Source organism: Cherax quadricarinatus, chromosome 10 (genome assembly GCF_038502225.1).
Source record: "Cherax quadricarinatus isolate ZL_2023a chromosome 10, ASM3850222v1, whole genome shotgun sequence".
Classification (NCBI taxonomy): Eukaryota; Metazoa; Arthropoda; class Malacostraca; order Decapoda; family Parastacidae; genus Cherax; species Cherax quadricarinatus.
In genome coordinates this window covers 2,066,370-2,077,414 of record NC_091301.1, presented here as the reverse complement: position 1 = coordinate 2,077,414, position 11,045 = coordinate 2,066,370, and positions in this window count along the sequence as shown.

The following is an 11,045-nucleotide window of genomic DNA, read 5'->3' as shown; positions in this document are numbered from 1 at the left end:
CCTACAAACATCGTGGTGACACATTTCACCAACACACATCGTGGTGACACACTTCACCAACACACATCGTGGTGACACACTTCACCAACACACCTCGTGGTGACACACTTCACCTACAAACATCGTGATGACACACTTCACCTACAAACATCGTGGTGACACACTTCACCAACACACATCGTGGTGACACACTTCACCAACACACATCGTGGTGACACACTTCACCTACAAACATCGTGGTGACACACTTCACCTACAAACATCGTGGTGACACACTTCACCAACACACATCGTGGTGACACACTTCACCAACACACATCGTGGTGACACGCTTCACCAACACACATCGTGGTGACACACTTCACCTACAAACATCGTGGTGACACACTTCACCTACAAACATCGTGGTGACACACTTCACCAACACACATCGTGGTGACACACTTCGCCAACACACATCGTGGTGACACACTTCACCTACAAACATTGTGGTGACACACTTCACCAACAAACATCGTGGTGACACACTTCGCCAACACACATCGTGGTGACACACTTCACCTACAAACATCGTGGTGACACACTTCACCAACACACATCGTGGTGACACACTTCACCAACACACATCGTGGTGATACACTTCACCAACACACCTCGTGGTGACACACTTCACCTACAAACATCGTGGTGAAACACTTCACCTACAAACATCGTGGTGACACACTTCACCAACACACATCGTGGTGACACACTTCGCCAACACACATCGTGGTGACACACTTCACCTACAAACATCGTGGTGACACACTTCACCAACAAACATCGTGGTGACACGCTTCACCAACACACATCGTGGTGACACATTTCACCTACAAACATCGTGGTGACACACTTCACCTACAAACATCGTGGTGACACACTTCACCTACACACATCGTGGTGACACACTTCACCTACAAACATCGTGATGACACACTTCACCTACTCACATCGTGGTGACACACTTCACCTACAAACATCGTGGTGACACACTTCACCAACAAACATCATGGTGACACACTTTACCACACATCGTGGTGACACACTTTACCACACATCGTGGTGACACACTTCACTAACGCACATCGTGGTGACACACTTTACCACACATCATGGTGACACACTTCACCAATAAACATCGTGGTGACACGCTTCCCCAACAAACACCGTGGTGACACGCTTCACCAACAAACATCGTGGTGACACACTTCACCAATAAACATCGTGGTGACACACTTCACCAATAAACATCGTGGTGACACGCTTCACCAACAAACATCGTGGTAACACGCTTCACCAACAAACATCGTGGTGACACTCTTCACCAACACACATCGTGGTGACACACTTCACCAATAAACATCGCGGTGACACGCTTCACCTACAAACATCGTGGTGACACGCTCCACCAACAAACATCGTTGTAACACGCTTCACCAACAAACATCGTGGTGACACGCTTCACCAACAAACATCGTGGTGACACGCTTCACCTACAAACATCGTGGTGACACGCTTCACCTACAAACATCATGGTGACACTTCACCAACAAACATCATGGTGACACACTTCACCAACAAACATCGTGGTGACACACTTCAAGACGCCGCCGAACGAGAGCTAAAGAATTTGTGAGTCACATTTGAGCTGTCAACAAAACACCAAAGTTGACGTGAAAGCTTTGTCAAGGTTGCATACGATACTGCATGATGGATCTCACTATACTGCATGATGGACGGCCTCACCGGTAATATTTTTCTCGTGCGGTATTTGAATGGATTAAAAGAAAAAAAGGGGGAAAACATTCCTGACGCCTCTTTTTCTGTCTGCTTTCAGTGATAAGCTAATAAATTATATCGGTAATGGTGAGTTGGCCTTTTAACTGAGACAGCTGGACTTTAATGCCTTTGTTTATAACGATTTTCTAGAAGAACTTTGTCTTACGTTGTTTACATATTTAGAGAGCTTCGTATAACGTCGTTTAGAGCTAAGAGAGCTTCATACAACGTCGTTTAGATCTAAGAGAGCTTCATATAACGTCATTTAGATTTAAGAGAGCTTCATGTAACGTCGTATAGATCTAAGAGAGCTTCATATAACGTCGTTTAGATCTAAGAGCTTCATATAACGTCGTTTAGATCTAAGAGAGTTTCATGTAACGTCGTTCAGATCTAAGAGCTTCATATAACGTCGTTTATATTTAAGAGAGCTTCATATAACGTCGTTTAGATCTAAGAGCTTCATATAGCATCGTTTAAGTGCAGGCGGCGTTTATTATAACGTCATTTCAAGTATTATATAACATCCACGAAAAAGGATCTGTAAGTGGTCGCCAGAATTTTTTTACCCCTCTTCCTCGCACTTCTCGTTTGTATTTCGCTCACAACACCAAAATGCCTCTTTGAATCAATTCCGAATTTCCAAACGCTGGTGTACAGTAACTAGGGCAAGAATTCCGGAACAACTGGCATGTACTCACCTAGTTGTGGTTGCAGGGGTCGAGTCATAGCTCCTGGCCCCGCCTCTTCACTGGTCGCTACTGGGTCACTCTCCCTGAACCATGAGCTTTATCATACATCTGCTTAAAGCTATGTATGGAGGGCACCCTGTGACCAGAGTTGAACCCGTCGCCCCTTCGTGCTGGTACGGCTCGAATTAGATGCAAAAATTCTTGGTGACGTCCTTCCCAGTGTTCAAAATAAGGAGCTTTGTAATTCGACGGATGAATGGGGGGGGGGAGTTCAAAAGTGTGTGTACAGAGTTGCTTCTCTAGTGGGTGAAAAAGAGGGAAACATTTATTCCCTGTAAACCGTGATAAGCCACTTTTTTTCTTCCTCTTCTGAATTGAGCCTGAATACCTTCTATCCCCCCCCCACATGCGCTGTATAATCCTACGGGTTTAGCGCTCCCCCATGATTATAATAATAATTCTGAACGCCTTCGGCGTTGAATGGCAGATGGATCCTACACTAATAGCGGCACATGAGAGAGAGAGAGAGAGAGAGAGAGAGAGAGAGAGAGAGAGAGAGAGAGAGAGAGAGAGAGAGAGAGAGAGAGAGAGAGAGAGAGAGAGAGAGAGAGAGCGAGAGAGAGAGAGCGAGAGAGAGAAAGAGAGAGAGAGAGAGAGAGAGAGACAGACAGACAGACAGACAGAGAAAGAGAGGAGCTTATGAGCATATGACGACGTTTCGGTCCAACTTGGACCATTTACAAGTCGCACTGCGGGTTATTTGTGTATTGTTCCAGTCACGGTATTGTGCCTTTTTGTTTATTATGGAACTTACGGCTAGAATGGGACCCATTAAGTTTAATGTGTGTGTTGCAACCCCTGAATGGGTTGCAATGATTATGTATATATATATAATTATTACCTTTTCATATAATTTTATATTGCTTATATTTGCGATAATAGCTAAATCGTAAATGTATTGCTTTATATTGTTATTTGACTTAGCTTCCTTTGGTTAGGTAGGATGTTAGCATATTATGTGCTCAGTTCAAGTCTTGATTGTCTAACTACTGTAATTATCGCTTATGGCTCGTTAGACTGCCGGCTTCTGTTTCTGAGCTGCAGCTGTCCACAGAGCTATCACGTGATCGAGGGGGGGGGGGTGTCCTCACCTCGCCTGAAGCATTCAGTCTGGTCTAGAGTATCTTGGTGGTTGGACAGATTGTCTGTCTCATTATTCTTGTTAGTTCTGTAGAACTCTGTTCACAGAACATTGTATAGACTTAGTGATTTTCGACGTTGTACTGAGGTTGTGTGTCGCATAGACACTCTAAACAACTCAGGTCCTGAGCGGTTGCTTCTGACCTAACTTGTACTGGTATCTGTGTATTATCACAGTCAGGGATTTTCTTATGCTGAACTTAGATTCAGTAGTATGGGAGTTTTGTGACTTTTGTGGAGGGTCTGCTGATGGTCCCTACTTAGTGTCGTTATATTATCTCCTTGCTCCTGATTATGTCGCAGTTGCTTGTTATATTGCTATTGGGCTTAGCATTCTTTTTGTTGTTCAAGCAGACTGTTCTGATTGCCAGTTGGTCAAGAAGTTAGTTTATTTGAGGACTTTGTCAGTCACTTGTTTAAGTCTAGTCGAGTCGTGAGACATAGCGAACTACTTAGAGCACTTACACACATACACACTTACTTGTACATATTTGTAATATCTTATTAAATGTTAATGTACCAGACGGTACTTAAGAATTATAAATGCGATATGTGCTTTCAGCACAATAATACTGCACTCAAGAGAAGTGATTATTATTATTTTGATTATTATTAATTTGTTTGAAGTGATTGATTTAATTTAATTTGATAATATACCTCTAGACGATACTCAATAAATTTATTAAATTTTAATTTCTCTAGTTAGTAGCCTACCAGTTGTAATCCTGAAGCACTATTGAATTATACTGAATTCTAATGGATAATTGGACAAGGATACTGACTACTTGTTACGAAAACCCAGTAACAGGCTGGATGCTAGAAGGGCAGTCCTTTCTAGTATTACCTGGAGATCTCTAAGCTTTTAGAATTGCGTTTTTTGTAAGTGTGTGTGTGTGTGTGTGTGTGTGTGTGTGTGTGTGTGTGTGTGTGTGTGTGTGTGTGTGTGTGTGTGTGTGTGTGTGTGTGTGTGTGTGTGAAAATTTGTCAGTATAGTATCTGACATAGTTGGAAACTGAGCCATAACTGGAGAACTCCTCTTCGATCGGCTTCAGATTTTCAGCTCTCGTGTGCTTACCCAAACACCAGGTTCCCGCTGGTGTTTGAACCTGCCCACTACAACCACCACCACTACAGCCACCACCACCACAATCACCGCCACTACAACCACCACAACCACCACCGCTACAACTACCACCACCACAACCACCACCATTACAACCACCACAACCACCACCACAACCACCACCACTACAACCACCACCACCACAACCACCGCCACTACAACCACCACCACTACAACCACCACCACTACAACCACCACCACTACCACCACTACCACCGCCATTACAACCACCACCGCTACAACCACCACCACCACAACCACCGCCACTACAACCACGACCACCACAACCACCACCACTACAACCACCACCACTACAACCACCACCAACACAACCACCACCACCACAACCACCACCACTACAACCACCACCACTACAACCACCACCTCTACAACCACCACCACTACAACCACCACAACCACCGCCACTACAACCACCACCACCACAACCACCACCACAACAACCACCACCACTACAACCTCCACCACCACAACCACCACCACAACCACCGCCACCACAACCACCACCAACACAACCACCGCCACCACAACCACCACCACAACAACCACCACCACAACCACCGCCACTACAACCACCACCACCACAACCACCGCCACTACAACCACCGCCACTACAACCACCGCCACCACAACCACCACCACTACAACCACCACCACTACAACCACCACCACCACAACCACCGCCACTACAACCACCACCACAACCACCACCACAACAACCACCACCACTACAACCTCCACCACTACAACCACCACCACCACAACCACCGCCACCACAACCACCACCACCACAAACACCGCCACCACAACTACAACCACCACCACCACAACCGCCGCCACTACAACCACCACCACCACAACCACCGCCACTACAACCACCACCACTACAACCACCACCACCACAACCACCACCACTACAACCACCACCACTACAACCACCACCACCACAACCACCGCCACTACAACCACCACCACAACCACCACCACTACAACCACCGCCACTACAACCACCACCACTACAACCACCACCACTACAACCACCACCACCACAACCACCACTACAACCACCACCACTACAACCACCACCACCACAACCACCGCCACTACAACCACCGCCACCACAACCACCACCACCACAACCACCACCACTACAACCACCACCACTACAACCACCACCACCACAACCACCGCCACTACAACCACCACCGCCACTACAACCACCACCACCACAACCACCACCACTACAACCAACACCACTACAACCACCACTACAACCACCACCACTACAACCACCGCCAATACAACCACCACTACAACCATCGCCACTACAACCACCACCACTACAACCACCACCACTACAACCACCCCCACTACAGCCACCACCACCACAATCACCGCCACTACAACCACCACCACCACAACCACCACCACTACAACCACCACCACTACAACCACCACTACAACCACCACCACTACAACCACCGCCAATACAACCACCACTACAACCATCGCCACTACAACCACCACCACTACAACCACCACCACTACAACCACCCCCACTACAGTCACCACCACCACAATCACCGCCACTACAACCACACTTCATTAATTTGAGACTGACAGTACTCAGTCCACCTATCAACAATCCATCATGCAGGAGGAGCCACAGTTGCATGGCACCTGCAACATTACCAGCAGAACCTTGGTTGTCACCATTACCAGGCCTCGTCTGGGCTACTGGTAACTCTGAAGGTTCACTCCACCAGCTGAAGTCTACGTAACTAAACTTTGTCATACGAACTTTTATCACATCCTGCATCAATGTCTGAGATAGGAAAAAAATTTAAAGAATTTATATATAGTCAATCTGGGAAAAATACCCTGACTCTGCCTAGTGTAAGTAACTCTTAAACATAGTAAACCAAGGTAACTGTGTACTCATTACTCCTGCCCTGAATTTAAAATATGCAAATATAACATTACCACTGAAACCTACTTAAGAAATCCAAAAAACAGGCTCCATCCCCAGGATGGGTAGAAGGTGGATAATAAACATATATTATGAACAAAGTGAACCACATGCAGATTTAATATGAAAGTTAGATTTTATTACTATTATTGTTAATATTATTATCGTCATTATTCGTAAATATATGTCTTATATCATGTGATCCTGTGAACCGGAATAACTGTTCTCTTTAAGGAGAAAAACGTAAGTGGCGTGTACGCAGAGTGCGGGACCACACATACCAGAGTGAGGTAGTCACTAGAGCACGTTGATGACACGCATCTACCACTGTGGTACGCCTCAGGTTGCGTAATCTCTTGAGCGGAGCGTCATCGCCTGTTAAACACCCGTATCAAGAGACATTCTTCCCTGTTTCCTGAAACACAACACGCCAGCAGTTTCCCCAGGTGTTCTTGCTATATTAACTCGTCACGTATATTATACGTATATATGTGTTTCAAGTATTCTCGAGACTAGGTTATTGGTGATCTTATTTTGACTTATATTTTATTCTGGTGGAAATAACAAGAGTTAGAATAGAGTAGTGAATAGAATACGAAGAGCAAAGAGGAGGAGGAGGTGGATGAAGACAGCCTGGATTTTCATTTTACAGATTTTGGCACTTAAGTAGCTAGTTTATTGTTCACCCCATATCCATCCCGTGGATGGATATGGATATCCAAAAAGTGTCAACAGGAGTATATCTGGATTAATATCTACAGTTCACTTATCTGTTACAAGCAAAATTACGAAATTTGTTTAATATATCTGGTATATTAGTGTATTAATAAAATATCTTGACATGTCACATAGGTTAATATACACTCTATGCCTCGAAAATGTGCGGTTACACGTAGAAAGCTTGTGTATGTCCACGCCGCTGTGTGTGTATATACTTACCTAGTGTGTACTCACCTAACTGTACTCACCTAATTGTGGTTGCAGGGGTCGAGACTCAGCTCCTGGCCCCGCCTCTTCACTGATTGCTACTAGGTCCTCTCTCTCTCTGCTTCCTGAGCTGTATCATACCTCTTCTTAAAACTATGTATGGTTCCTGCCTCCACTACTTCACTTGCTAGGCTATTCCACTTGCTGACAACTCTATGACTGAAGAAATACTTCCTAACGTCCCTGTGACTCGTCTGAGTCTTCAGCTTCCAGTTGTGACCCCTTGTCCATGTGTCCCCCCTCTGGAACATTCTATCTCTGTCCACCTTGTCTATTCCCCGAAGTATCTTGTATGTCGTTATCATGTCTCCCCAGACCCTTCTGTCCTCCAGTGTCGTCAGTCCGATTTCCCGTAACCTTTCCTCGTACGACATTCCCTAGAGCTCTGGGACTAGCCTTGTTGCAAACCTTTGTACTTTCTCTAACTTCTTGACGTGCTTGACCAGGTGTGGGTTCCAGACTGGTGCTGCATACTCCAGTATGGGCCTAACATACACAGTGTACAGTGTCTTGAACGATTCCTTATTAAGGTATCGGAACGCTATTCTCAGGTTTGCCAGGCGCCCGTATGCTGCAGCAGTTATTTGGTTGATGTGTGCCTCCGGTGATGTGCTCGGTGTTATGGTCACCCTAAGGTCTTTCTCCCTGAGTGAGGTCTGTAGTCTTTGTCCACCTAGTCTATACTCTGTCTGCGGTCTTCTTTGCCCCTCCCCAATCTTCATGACTTTGCATTTGGCTGGATTGAATTCGAGAAGCCAGTTACTGGACCACATGTCCAGCCTGTCCAGGTCTCTTTGCAGTCCTGCCTCATCCTCGTCCGATTTAATTCTTCTCATCAACTTCACATCATCTGCGAATAGGGACACTTCAGAGTCTATTCCTTCCATCATGTCGTTCACATATATCAAAAATAGCACTGGTCCTAGAACTGACCCCTGTGGGACCCCGCTCGTCACAGGCGCCCACTCTGATACCTCTTCACGTACCATGACTCGTTGCTGCCTCCCTGTCAGGTATTCCCTGATCCATTGCAGTGCCCTCCCTTTTACATGCGCCTGATCCTCCAGCTTCTGCACTAATCTCTTGTGGAGAACTGTGTCAAAGGCCTTCCTGCAGTCTAGGAAAACGCAATCTACCCACCCCTCTCTCTCGTGTCTTACTTCTGTTACCTTGTGTGTGTGTGTGTGTGTGTGTGTGTGTGTGTGTGTGTGTGTGTATAATCACACATTTGCAGCTACAGCAGCAGAGTTGTGTTTGTGGCGTCTCGTCTCCAACAGTTCTTTCATTATACATATATTTTTCAATAGTTGCTGTGGTTGTCGTACTTGCTGTCTAGTCAGCTGCTCTCTGAAGAAACACTTCCCTGTGTCCCTTCACATCCACTTTTCTATCAATTTTCTAACTGTAGTCTTTCGTTATTTTGTTATTTTTTTTCTCTTCCTTTCATCATAACTCATATTTTTTTCTAATTCATAAGCTCTTGCAGCTCTTTGTATTTCTTCTATGCACATTTTCGCATCATGACTCACAAAATTATAATAACACGGCTGTAAACAAACCACATGTTTGCAGGTGTGGGCGCCCCACACCTGCAAACATGTTATGTGGGCACCACACCACATATGCAGCAGGTGTGGGCACCCCACACCTGCTGCATATTCCAATTTTGCCCCAATATATCTTATTTTTATTTTTTACCATTTCTCCATCGCTATAATTAAGAACCACTGTAGACGTCGCCAGAGTCTCGTTTGAGTTTCTCACAGATGTTTATATGATTTCAAGTGATATTTTTTTTTGTTAATAACTTGTAGATCTCTCTGATACTTTCAATGTTTTCTTCCACAGTCAATATTCTTCATGTGGCCAGATTTTCCTTTCTCCAATTTCTATTACATGTCATTTATCGATCTTAAATTCCACCATCCATCTATCAGTCTACCAGTGCTCAACTTATCTAAGTAATCATGTATTGATTTACAATAACTTCTACAGATTATCTTTGCATAATAAGATTTTTGCATCAACTGCCAACTTACTCATGCAGTTTACCATTCCAGATGATAATATATATATATATATATATATATATATATATATATATATATATATATATATATATATATATATATATATATATATATGTATATATATATATATATATATATATATATATATATATATATATATATATATATATATATATATATATATATATATATATATATGTATAAAACATTAATGGAGCAAATACTTGAGGCACCCCACTAGTCATATCTTCCCCACCAAGATAGTTTTCCTCTTATTGCTGTCTGCATTTTCCCTTTCAACAGAGCGTCTCTCATCTATTGTACCAATTTACTTTTTATGTCTCCTATATTTTGTAGTTTCGAAATCAGTCTTTCAAGGAGGACTCTGTCACAAGTAGTTTGATTAAAATCATGAATATATTCAACTCATCCATTACTTTTTGTTGCACAATTTCCTTAACTCTTTCGTAATTATTAATTTCATGCAGGCGATCTTGTTTTCCAGCCATGTTGGCTGCTGTTGATGAGATCGTTCCTTTCTAGGTGTTCCACCACTCTTCTCCTGATAATCTTCTCCATGATTTTGCATACTATACATGTCAGTGACACTGGTCTGTAGTTTTATGCTTCATGTCTGTCTCCTTTTTTAAAGATTGGGACTACATTTGCTGTCTTCCATGCCTCAGGCAATCTCCCTGTTTCGATAGATGTATTGAATATTGTTGTTAGGGGTACACATAGCGCCTCTGCTCCCTCTCTCAATACCCATGGGGAGATGTTATCTGGCCCCATTGCCTTTGAGGTATCTAGCTCACTCAGAAGCCTCTTCACTTCTTCCTCGGTTGTGTGCACTGTGTCCAGCACTTGGTGGTGTGCCCCACCTCTCCGTCTTTCTGGAGTCCCTTCTGTCTCCTCTGTGAACACTTCTTTGAATCTCTTGTTGAGTTCTTCACATACTTCACGGTCATTTCTTGTTGTCTCTCCTCCTTCCTTCCTTAGCCTGATTACCTGGTCCTTGACTGTTGTTTTCCTCCTGATGTGGCTGTACAACAGTTTCGGGTCAGATTTGGCTTTCGCTGCTATGTCATTTTCATATTGTCTTTGGGCCTCCCTTCTTATCTGTGCATATTCGTTTCTGGCTCTACGACTGTTCTCCTTATTCTCCTGGGTCCTTTGCCTTCTATATTTCTTCCATTCCCTAGCACACT